Source organism: Marmota flaviventris, chromosome 2 (assembly GCF_047511675.1).
Source record: "Marmota flaviventris isolate mMarFla1 chromosome 2, mMarFla1.hap1, whole genome shotgun sequence".
In the NCBI taxonomy this organism is placed as follows: Eukaryota; Metazoa; Chordata; class Mammalia; order Rodentia; family Sciuridae; genus Marmota; species Marmota flaviventris.
The window spans coordinates 37,285,732-37,297,799 of NC_092499.1; the positions used below are offsets into that span (position 1 = coordinate 37,285,732).

General features: G+C 42.0%; 1 protein-coding gene across 14 annotated transcripts in view; it reads right to left on the reverse strand.

Annotated features, from left to right (window-relative positions):
* The window catches only part of Nrl (neural retina leucine zipper), a 283,758-nt gene that overhangs the window by 180,576 nt on the left and 91,114 nt on the right, over positions 1-12,068 (reverse strand). For 6 of the 14 annotated variants that reach the window (XR_011706570.1, XR_011706582.1, XR_011706577.1 and 3 more), the window contains one exon: positions 1,801-7,196. The exons of the other annotated variants lie outside the window; for them this stretch is intronic. The gene's annotated coding sequence lies outside the window, so the exon portion shown is untranslated. Of the gene's footprint in view, positions 1-1,800; positions 7,197-12,068 lie in introns of those variants that run through there. 14 annotated transcript variants of the gene reach the window in all.

Here is a 12,068-nt window from a genome sequence, read left to right on the forward strand (position 1 = left end):
CCTGTAATCCCTGCAGCTCAGGAGGCTGAGGCAGAAGGATCACAAGTTCAAGGCCAACCTAAGCAACTTAGTGAGACTGTCTCAAAATAAAATAAATATGACTGAGGATGTAGTTCAGTGGTTAAGTGTCCTTGGGTTCAATCCCAGTACAAAAAAAAATGATGGTGAATCTTCTATTTCCCTGTTGTTCTTTCACAAGGAACCCAAAGTATCTAAATGAAGCCACAGCTTATAGTTCAATAAAATTCTTGCCTGTTCCCAAGTGGAAGCATTTCCCTTTGGGATCCATGACCTCTAACTTCACAGACCCCCAAAAATATGGGGATAAGGATGAAATTTCCCCTGTTGGCCACTGGGAAAGATAGCTAACAGGGCCACTCCTGCTTCTTTCCCCTTGATTCCTAGGGGAAAATGTGGGGTTCAAGATTCTGGGTGCATCAACTCTGATATGTTCTTTCCCACCCTGGTCCCTGGCGGGCACAGCAGATCTGCCTTAGTGGGGTTGAACCTTCTGTGGAGCTCCCCTGCTCTTAAGCCCTGAGTCTGATTATCAACTGTCTCTGTCCTCTGGCTGCAGGAAGTAATAGCTTCTTTACATGCCCCCCAGGAGCTCCTCCAGCATTGACAACATTTACAATAAATGATTAATTACTCTTGGCTTTGTTACCCTTTTCTGAGCATCAATATAATAACCATATCCTCCATATTTCTCAAATGCCTGAAACCTTGCACCAGTTAATGCATTCCCTTCCACAAGAATACAATCACAGCTCATAACCAGTGAGCAGTTGCATGGTCACCTTCTTCAGGTTATGGGTGTCCACCTTACCACCACTGATGCCAGCTGGGTGGCTGATAATCCAGCTCTAAGACCTATCTCTTCATCTCCCTTCTTAGAACACTCCTGGTACCCATTATCCCCACTTGGGTTTCTCAGTAAGTGAACTCTGAGGTAGAGACCAGCATGCAGGAGTGCTTTGGGTATCAAGAGCTGTGAAAGGGAAGGTGTTGGATACAGAATGAAGTTTAGCTACAATGCAGCCCAGGGATGCCTTGGCCAATCCTGCAGGGAGCTCTGAAGATGGGATGGCTCTTCAGAGCCACCTGAATTGGGGCAGAAGGGCCGAGTTCTGTGCCATCATTAACCAATCACTGAATGTGGGCTGCTAAGAAGTGGGCATGACCCTGGGCAAGACAACTGTTTCTAGTTTAGAAAATTCCTGAGGTGTAATTGTTGAGGGCTTCTGCCAGCAGCACTCCAGCAGATGGGGTAATAACTTCTCTAGTGCTGAAGGGCAATCCAATTTCAGCAACCACCAGGTAACCCAAGCTTTATTATCTGTTAAATAATAATCAGACCTGTTATTTAAACCCTTAGCTACTGCTGGGCATGGTGGTGCATGCCTGTAATCCCAGTGACTCAGAAGGCTGAGGCAGGATGATTACAAGTTCAAAGCTAGCCTCAGCAACTCAGGGAGGATATAAGAACTTAGTGAGAACCTGTCTCAAAATAAAAAATAAAAAAGGATGGGGATGTGGCTCAGTGGTTAAGCACCCATGGGTTCAATCCCTGGTCCAAGAAAAAAAATCAACCCACTTAGCAACTCTTTGTCAATATAAAAAAGTGTTTATGTCATCTGAGAGCCTATACCTTCACAGGGGGCAGAACCTAGTCCAGTTATTTCTTTTTTTTTTTTTTTTTTTTTTTTGTATGTTTTATTTTTTTTTTTAATTTTTATTGTGGGTTTTTTTTTTTTTTTGTATGTTTTATTTTTTTTTTTTTAATTTTTATTGTGGGTGTCCAGTTATTTCTTTACAGTTCACTCAAGGCTGCTGGCAGGAGGCATCAGTTCCTCAACACAGAGACCTCTCCTTAGGTTCCCTGGAGTGTCCTCACAACATGGCAGCTGATTCTCCCTAAGCATGTCCTCTGAGAGAGCAGGGAAAAGGAAGAAGCCCCTACCCATTTCTGCCCTAATTTCAGACATCATAAATCATCACTCCTGCCACCTTCTATGCCTTAAAAGTGAGTCACCAAGTACTTTCCACCCTTAAGGCAAGGGAAATTAGTCTTTGCTTTTTGAAGGAAGTGGCATAAAATAATTGTAGACAAGTTTTCAAACCACTACACAGAGAGAGAAAGATATTCCCTCAAATGAACAGCAGTAGGCACTTCTGGGAGAGGAGAGGATGAGTGAAGTAAGGAGCTTTTGCTTTCCCTCTATTTTTTTAATGATAATATATTCTTATAATATTTTGTATTAAAAATAAAAATATTTTGACAATAAATAGAATATTATTGAAAGTATAGCAACCAAAGAAACTAGGTAAGAAGTGAGATGCTCATCCAAGAGGCAGACTATGACTTGCTGCCCTTCTCCACCAGGGTTCCTTCTGCCTGATCCCACCCAACTAGACACAGACGAATGAGGAACACAATAATCACAGCTTCTCAGAGGAGTCATCATTTTCCTAGAACATAAACAAGGAGTCAGATGATTGCACTTTATTGAGAAGTGAAAGGTTGGAAAAAAACATTAGAACCATTAGTCTGTTTCCTGCATCTCCATCCTTCATCCATAATTTCATTTAACGCAGAAATAATCTTATTAGCTTTGAAGGCTTGATTGCAGGCTCTGACTGGAACACAGACATCCCAGGAATGCCCAAGAGGAGAGAGCTGGAGAATTCTATACATTGATGGCCCCTTCAATCCAGACCCGGGGGTCCATTCCCTTTCCTATATCCAACAGTCAGGGCCCACCCAGTATCTCCAGCCAAGTAGGGAACCCTGTGGGAAGAGCTGTCAATGTTCAGGCAGAGAAACCAGAAGCAGCTAGGCAGGAGCTATGTCCTGGGGCCAGATGGACTCTTGGGAATGTCTTCCCTTCAGTCAAGATGTCTTCACCCTACCTGGGTCTTTGCTGACCCCTTCAGGCAAGGAATGGAACTTCAGTTATGTCCACACCTGACCTTGCTCCCATCTCCCCAGGCTCCCACACCCTCCCTCACCTGACCTTTGCAGAGGAGAGACAGCAGAGTCCCCAGACTCTACATTTTGTGAAGGAGAACTAGCCTATCAGAGAAGCAAGTAGGAACAAACAGGACTTTCTCCCCTGCCTTCAGGAAATGCCTTGTAAATCTGGGCTATCCCCCTCAATTTACCACTTAAAAACCATCCAGTAGATCCCAAAGTCATTGCTAGAAATACCCAAAACTCAACCACCAGCTACTCAGTCTATATTCAAGTCTTGAGTCTCTTATTTGTTTGTGACTCCCTCTTTTGGAGAATACCCAGTCTGGAGAAAGTTTTGGACTGGACAGGGCTGCTTCCACAAATGGAGCCTTCTACCAGTATAAGCCAGTTTAGATACAAAGTGGCCACCCCAGAGAGTGAGGGCAACAACAGCTTTATTCTGATTCCATCTGCTGCCCCCACAGGGCTTCTTAAGAGGCAAAGTCTCCCTCCAACCTCATTCCCTGAAATAATACATCTTACCTCTAACCTCCCCCACTCCTCTGAGAAAGATTTCCAAGACCAGGGTCTGGGGTCAACAAAACCCAAGGGTCTATCCTGATGTAGGAGTCAGAGCTCTATCTCAAAGCTTCCCCGAGAAGGGGCTCTACGTGTGGACCCTGATGCTTGCTTTCTAGAAAGTGATCAGGTGGTGAGGATTTTCCCAACACTGGTCAGACCAGGATTGTGATTAAAGAAGAGCTAATGAAGGGGTAGAGTGCTGGGGAGTGATACTAGCCAAATTATATTGTTATTTTGTCTATCATGTGCATATACAGAAATATAACAACAAATTCCATCAGCATGTACATCTATAATGCACCAGTAAAAAATGTGGGGTGAAAGACATTAAAATTGCATTGGGTATTATGAAAAAAAAAAGATGAGCTAATGAAAGACAGATTGAATCTTGGAAGATAAAGATTAGCTTTAGAACAAATATCCATTCTTCCCCCTGCTCTTTCTTCAGGAAAAAGCATCATCCATGTGAGAGTAGGCTTGAAACATATAGGCTGCTACACTGAGTTTGCTTTATAATTCTGCACAAGAAGTGGCACAGCTAATGAGTTCTGTACAGTGAGCTTTTTCAGATAGTATCCAACCTGGAAGTTGTTCCCTTCTTTCCAAGAGCCAAGGCTGTTTACAAATACCTCAATGCAAAGCAGAAAAAGAGAAAAGTCATTCCCAGATTTTAAGCAATATGCATTTTCACAGAGTGAACAATGTACCATCTCTGGTAAGCTGAATAATGACCCCAAAGATACCCACATTAATCCCTTGAGCCTGTGAATATTTTTTATGTGACAAAAAAAAAAAGGCTTTTTAGGTATGATTAAGTTAAAGATCTTTAGATGGGGAGATTATCCCAGGTTAGCCCGGTGGTCCCTGAATGTAATCACAAGTGTATTTATAAGAGGGAAAAGAGAGGAGGAGGTGGTGTTACTAGAAGAAGAGAAAGTGATATACCACAGAGACTGGAGCGGATGCACTTTGAAGATGAGGAAGGGGGCCACAGGGCAGAAATGCAGGTGGACACTAGATGCCAAAAACCACAAGAAAATGGATTATCCCCTAAGACTCTCCAAAAGAAACCAGCCTTGTCAACACTTGGACTTTATGTCCACAAGTCTAATCTCACACCTCTGACCTCCAGAACTACAGGAGAACAAATTCACATTGCTGTAAGCCACTAAGTGAGCAGTAGACCATTACAGCAGCAATAGAAACTACTATATTATCTTTAAACCCTTCATTGCATGTTATTTTAAATAGTTTTTTGAAATAAAACTGACACATAATAAATCGCACGTATTGAAAGTGCACAATTAGTGTTTGGGGTTTTGGTTTTGGTTTGGTTTTTCCTCTCTCTCTCTCTCTCTCTTTTGGTTTGTTTGTTTGTTTGTTTGTCTTAGGTATTAGGGGTTGAATCCAAGGGTCCTATGAATCTTCATGTAAAAATCCTTATAGGCTTTCTCTTGAGTAAATACCTACAAATGGAATGGCTAAATCATGTGATAGAAGTGGATTTTACCTGTGTGTGTGTGTGTGTGCATGTGTGTGTGTTAGTTACTGGGGATCAAACATCAGGGTGCTTTTCCTCAGCCCTTTTTATTTTTTATTTTGAGACATAGTCTCACTAAGTTGCCAAGGCTAGCCTTGAACTTGTGATCCTCCTGCCTCAGTCTCCCAAATAGGTAGGATTATAGGTGTGCACCACCACACCCCACCTGTCTATGTATTTTACTCTTTAATAAACTGTCAAATTGTTTTCCAGTGGTTATGCCATTTTATACTCCCAGCCACAACAATACCTTGCTTTCAACATTTTTCAAATAATTTAAGTTTTTCACTAATTGAAGCTCATCACCATCCCAAAATATGGTAAGTAAATACAATTTTACTTTGATAAAAATATGGATAACCAGACATGGTGTGGCACACACCTGTAATCCCAGAAACTCAGGAGACTGAGACAGGAGGATCACAAGTTGAATGCCAGCTTCAGCAACTTAGTAAGACCCTGTTTCAAAATTAAAAACAAGGCCGGGCATGGTGGTACATGCCTGTAATCCCAGAGGCTCAGGAGGCTAAGACTGGAGAATGGAGAGTTCAAAGCCAGCCTCAGCAATGGCGAGGTGCTAAACAACTCAGTGAAACTCTCTGTCTAAATAAAATACAAAACAGGGCTGGGGATGTGGCTCAGTGGTCAAGTGCCCTGATTTTAATTCCCAATACCAAACAAGCAAACAAGGATATAAACGACAGGAAGGGGCGGTGGGGGGGAGGGGAACAGAAAGAAACATAAAAAATACTATCAATCAGTCCCAGCAAGAAACTAATAACAAGCAAACTAAGTTAGTTGAGGAGATTTTAATAAAGGAACCTTTGCAAAGATGTGGGCAGGAGTTAAGAAATCAACAACAGAGAGTACAGTCCCTTGGTTGCCCTCTCTAGGCCTGAAGGATCTCAGGGAAGAAATATCTGGGCTTCCAAAGAGAGCAGCTATAAGGAAAAGGCTACCCATTAGGAGTGGGATACACACCACCCATTGCTTGCTTGCTTGCTTGGTTTTTCTGGTACTAGAAATTGAACCCCTGAGCCTCACACACACTAGGCAAGCACTCTATCAGTAAGCTACATCCCAGCCTTTTTTAAATCTTATTTTCAGACAATACCACTAAATTGCCCAAGCAGGCCTTGAACTTGCGATTCTCCTGCTTCCTCTTTCCTAGTAGTTGGAATTACACACCCTGGCACCCAGTTCAGACACCCATCTTAAACTGGAAGGAACTGAGCAATACTAATAAGTCCCTACTAATACCACCAATACCTCCACCCCACTTTGCACCTTGCTCCCATCTCCCACTGATGATTTCCTTTAGCCAAACCCAACCAGAAGCCAGAAAGCATGAGTCTATTGATGTCTGTTCAGGCCGACCTCACTGGCCTGTGATGGATGTATAGAAAGGGCTCTGGAAGAGCAAAGAGAAAAAACCCCAGGACAGAAGCTAACAGACAAAAAGGGACAAAGAGCTAAACTTCCTTATTGTCTACCTCCATCCACAACATGAAAAGATTGAGAAAACAATACATGAAGACTTAGAAGCTGGGTGGTGGCACACATCTATAATCCCACCTACTCTGGAGGCTGAGGCAGGAGGATCACAAGTTCAAAGATAGCCTCAGCAACTTAAGTGAGACTCTGTCTCAAAATAAAAAACAAAAAGGGTTGGAAGGGTAGCTCAGTAGCTCAGTAACATCCCAGGAGATGTCCCTGGGTTCAATTCCTAGTATAAAAAAAAAAGTAAGATTTAGAAACACGCACAGAGAAGGTGGTGCCCTGTGATGTACAGGGCTATTTATTCTGTGCCCCAGAATTCAGACTCCATGTGTCAGTGTGGTTCCCTCAGGTCTGATGTATATTTTGAAGGGCTAAATCACAAAACGTGGTGTGGTGGCTTTGTGCAAAGTGTGGACTAAGGAAATCTGTGTCTCTGGCAGGAAGACCTGAGACTTACAACACAGGAGAAACTGGACATGAAGACAAAAAATGTCTTTGACCCTTGGAGGACTGCAGAAGCTTTAGCAGGACAGGTCCTCTTGGCAGATGACCATTCTTTCTCTTCAGAGATGATCTGTTTGGGGTTAATCATCTCCATTTTCTTCAACATTTGGACTGCTGAAAAAAAAAATATGATCAAGGGAAAAACTCAGGCATCCATCAGGTCTACTGAGAACTACAAATTCTTCTGTATCCTTTCTTTTTTTTTTAATCTCATAAAACCCTAAAATATATCTCCCTTGGCTTATACTTACTATTTCATCTTTTATGGAATCTTTGTGATGTCCATGAACAAGCCATTCATAAGATATTTTTAGAACACCTAATCTCAGGTGGGAATACTGAGGCCTTTTCTCATCTATTTTAATAAAAATTGACAGTGTGAACATATCAGTGCCTAATATGGATAAATGTACCAATCACTTTTTACAAAATAGGCACTGAAGGAAAAACTTTGAAAGATTAATAGGAATTTGAACATCTGGATATGCAGTCCAGTTCCCTTTAATTGGAACTTTTGAGTGCTCTAGATTCCTTGCTCTCTTTATTCAGAACTTCTGAAGGGGAAAGTTAAGAACTTAAGTCTAGCTTACTGCTGTCAGTTGTTTCTTCCAGTTTCTGCAGTCCAAGAATCAAATAAAGTGACACTAATAAGACAAGTAGTTTGCTATACATATAGACATGTTCATAGGCAGGAAAAAAGTCAACAAAATTTTTTATTCTTTTGCTCACAAATGTGACCGAATCCAAGAGAGTAGGAAGAGTTAGATATGAAGTATGGAGTTTTGGATTTGAATTCCAGTTATTTCACTAACTAACTATATGTTCTTGGGTAAAATTTACTTAGTTTCTCTGTGTCTACTTCCTTTCACAGAATGATTACTCACCAGACCAATTATCCAACAGTGAGTAACCATCCAACAGAGACAACCCTGAGGTGGCTACAGCCCAGGAGAGGCCTGATGGGTTATGCAGGAAATATCACAGAATGAAAATAATGAACAGCCTAGACAGAGAAGGCTAGGACATGACACAAAGAAGCCAGCTTTTCGAGAGGGCTCAAAACAGAATAGCAACACAGAATCACCCCACTACAGAAAGCCAGAGCCAACCCAGATTAAAAAAATGTCAGCAGGCATTTGTACAACACATTAGTGTCCTCAGGAATCCAGCTGACAAAATTCCGGAAAAGCAAGCTTTGTGCAAGTACATGAGCAAAGGCTCTGACGTCAGACAGAGCTCTGTACACACTGGCAAAGGACAAGATTAATGAAAGACGTGAAGAACAGACACAAGCAAAACCTGGAGAACCAAATGCAAGGGAAATCCAGCCAGAGCAAACACTATTTTCCCAGCCATACCTGGATGAGGGCTTTTGCCAATTCCCTTGGGGAGAAATTGGAAACCAGTTGAAGTCCTTCAACAAAGGTACATTGAGTGCCCTCGCCCTCATAGGTGTTGAGGGCAGAGATACAACCATCAACACAAACAGCTCTCCGTATACTTGCAGCTAATAGGAACACCTCAGAGAGTACTGGGAGGAAAGGAGCCGTGGTGTGACAAAGCCACAAATCCAAGAGATTGGGAAGCACCTGATCCAAGCACAGAGTAACAAGGACAGAAGCCAAAAGAGCAGGCCCTTTCCAGAAAGTAAAAGGAGTCTGGGCATGGTGCCTGTAGTCCCAGCTGCTCAGAGGCTGAGGTGGGAGGATCACTTGAGCCCAGGAGTTGGAGATCAGTGTGAGGAACACAGGAGACCCCATCCAAAAAAAGGAAGAAGGAAGAAAGAAAGAAGCTGAAAGGCAACTCCTGAGAGCAAGGGGAGAGAGATGTGTCAGATGAGGCTAGATGCAAGAAGAGGAGCCTGGCCAGGAAAGACCTGGGAGACCTGGTTAGGGGTTTTACTCTGTTCTAAGATCAGTGGGAGGCCACGGAAGGATTGCAAGCAGGGACACAGGACTGGAAATGGGTTTTAAAAAGATCACTCAGCTCTAGTTTGCAAAACAAATCAGAGCCCCCTGTACGAGACATAGAGCTCATGTAAAAGCATATTTCCATGTTACCTGAATTCTCTTGCTGTTGTACAGTAAAGAATTTCTCTGCTATTTGTCCTGAGTTCCTGACACAGAGCTTCTAAAATCCTTGGAATTTCCCAAGCAATAGAAGTGTCTTTGTTATTCATGAGACACCCCCCCCCAGGATTTATGATAATGAGGAGACTTATTTGGGGCCCCTAGATAACTTCAGGATGGGGCTATTCACCAGAGACACCAACCACATGATTAGAGCACTAGTATTTTGGGCAACACAATGTCAGTTGAACCTGGCCTCAGGCGAGGGAAGAAGGCTGAAGCTTGAGTTCACTTGACCAATGATTTAATCAACTATGCCTACATAATGAAATCCTAATAAAAACTCTGGACATATACCAGATGCAGTGGTGCATGCCTGTAATCCCAGCAACTTGGGTAGCTGAGGCAAGAGGATCTCAAGTTCAAAGCCAGCCTCAACAATTTAACAAGACTCTGTCCCCAAAACAAAAAGGTCTGGACACCAAAACACAGAGGTATTTGCTGGTTGGTGAACACACTGGTGTGCTGGGAAGGTGACATCACCAATTCTACTAGGGAAGGCACAGATGCTCCATTTCCTGAGCCCTTCCAGCCTCAGCTGGGACCTTGTGTCTCTTCCTTTGGCTGCTCCTAGTGTGCATTGTTTTTAGAGAAATTTTCATTAAAAAGTGCTTTCTTGAATTCTGTGAGTCTTCTGGAAAAAAGTGGGGTAGTGGGAACTTTCAAACTTGTAGCAGTTAGTCAGAAGTGTGAGTGACCTAAAGACCTCTGAATTTCACTAAGATGAGGGAGGTGCTGTGGAGGACTGTGTCCTTTCCCAATGGGGTTCTCACTGACTCCAGGAGGTTAACAGCAGAACTGAACTGCAATACACCAGCTGCTGTCTGACCAGTTGGGGTTGAAACAGAATGCATTCTCTATTTTTTTTTTAATCTTTTTTATTTTTGCTTGGGGGAGGGGAGTGGTACTCGAGATTGAACCAAGGGGACTTTAACCACTGAGCTTTATTATTTTTATTTTATTTTTTATTTTATTTATTTATTTAATTTTTTTTTTTTTGTGTGTGTGTGTGTGTGTGAAGGGGTCTCACTGAGTTGCTTAAGGCCTTGCTAAAATGAGACTGGCTCTGAATTCAAAATCCTCCAGCCTCAGCCTCCCAAGCCACTGGAATTACAGTTGTGCACCATCACACCTGGACTTTAGTCATTTTTAATCAGCTTCAAATCCAAGAACCTATTGTTTAAGAAAATTTAAAAAAAACTTGTCCCCAAACTCAGAAATGGGCAGATTTGTGTGCCTTTGAGTAAAGCCACTGGCTTTAGACAGCTCAAAATTCAGTCTGCCCCAGCAGGTTTACTGATATCTGTGCTTTTTTGTTATTAGCCCTCAGGTAATTTAGAGGTGAAACTTTGCTATTCCCACTACTGGCCACACTCCTGCCTCTGGTTATTTTCTTTTAAGAAGTGTTTTCCCTTGGCCTGAGACACTCATGATGATATCCTGTCATTTCACGGACTTCCTTCTCAAAAATGGGTGTGGACTCCATCTTTTGGGACCTTTGAGGTTTAACTACAAGTTTTCATACTTTTTTAAAAAATTAGCTGCCTATATAAGCATCATTTGTCAACTCTAATACGGCTCCATTTTTGTACCCTTTCTGAACCAGCACACCCATTTATTACCTTGCAAACTAACAAAACTGAATTGGGCTTGAGCGCAAGTCATATAGGAAATTTTGTTCAATATGTCCTAGGAATGCTGATGTTAAAAATTCAGGTTAGTAGAGGTAGGAAGTACTGAAACCAAAAGGGAAAAAACACCACTTACAGAATACTGACTTAATAAGACCCACTTCAAACCAAATAAATTACAGATCACATTCTCAATATGCCAAACAAAGCACATTAATTAGCAAGATACTGGTGTTTATGATTAGCACATCATTTTAAAATTCTGCCAGTAAAAGTCTTTGGGTCATGGTAATCATTGTGATTCAAATCTGATCATAAAATTTTTCATAACTTAGAGTAACATCTCATTAGAAATTATTTGGGGAGGGGTGCTGGGGATTGAACCCAGGGCCTTGTATATGCTTGGCAAGTACACTACCACTGAGCTACCTCCCCAGCACCCATAAATGATGCTCAATAATAGTTCCCACCCATGATGTCCACAGTGACAATGCTTCTGGTCCCAGTAATCAAATGTGTAATAATAATTGTCCAGGAGAAAAATACCCAATTGACTAAACTCTTTATCATAGATGTTGCTGGAAGAACTCAACCAGTCATGGAGCAATTCAATTTGTTTCCTACCCCTATGTAGCAAATGCCTTTTTACCACTTTCCTTTTCCTTCACCCCCAAGAATATTCTAATCACTGCCTCCATAAAAACACACACAAACTTTTTTTTATGATTAGAAGTTAGAGCAAGAAAAGGAATGGCTAGCCTTTTCCTCCTTGTGCTGATGGGTTCAGAGCTCTTGCCAATTCACTTCAAAGTCTCCAGACTTCATCATTCACTTTAGGATCCACCCGCATAGCCAACACTGTCAGCTGCTTTAGACTGGTTTTGCAAGAACCACAGGGCAGAAGAGTTGACCCTACCCTCAGTTTCCTGGTCTATTTCTCTTTATTTTGTGCCATCAAGACTATGCATAGGTTCCCACTCTTGGTCAGCTTTGGCAAGATTTTTGAGAGATCACTTCAAGTATGTCATTATTAATTGTGTTCCTGAGTATAAAGAAAAGAATGATAGTATTCTCTAGCACAGAGTAGAAGGAAGAAAGTGAAAGGCACACAGGATGTGTACATAAGCAATATACATACATTTTATAGTCTATGTGTTTTGGCCAGGTTTTATTTCCATGTGATTTTTAATGCTTTACTTTCTCACATAACTGTTCGCTTTTTTCCA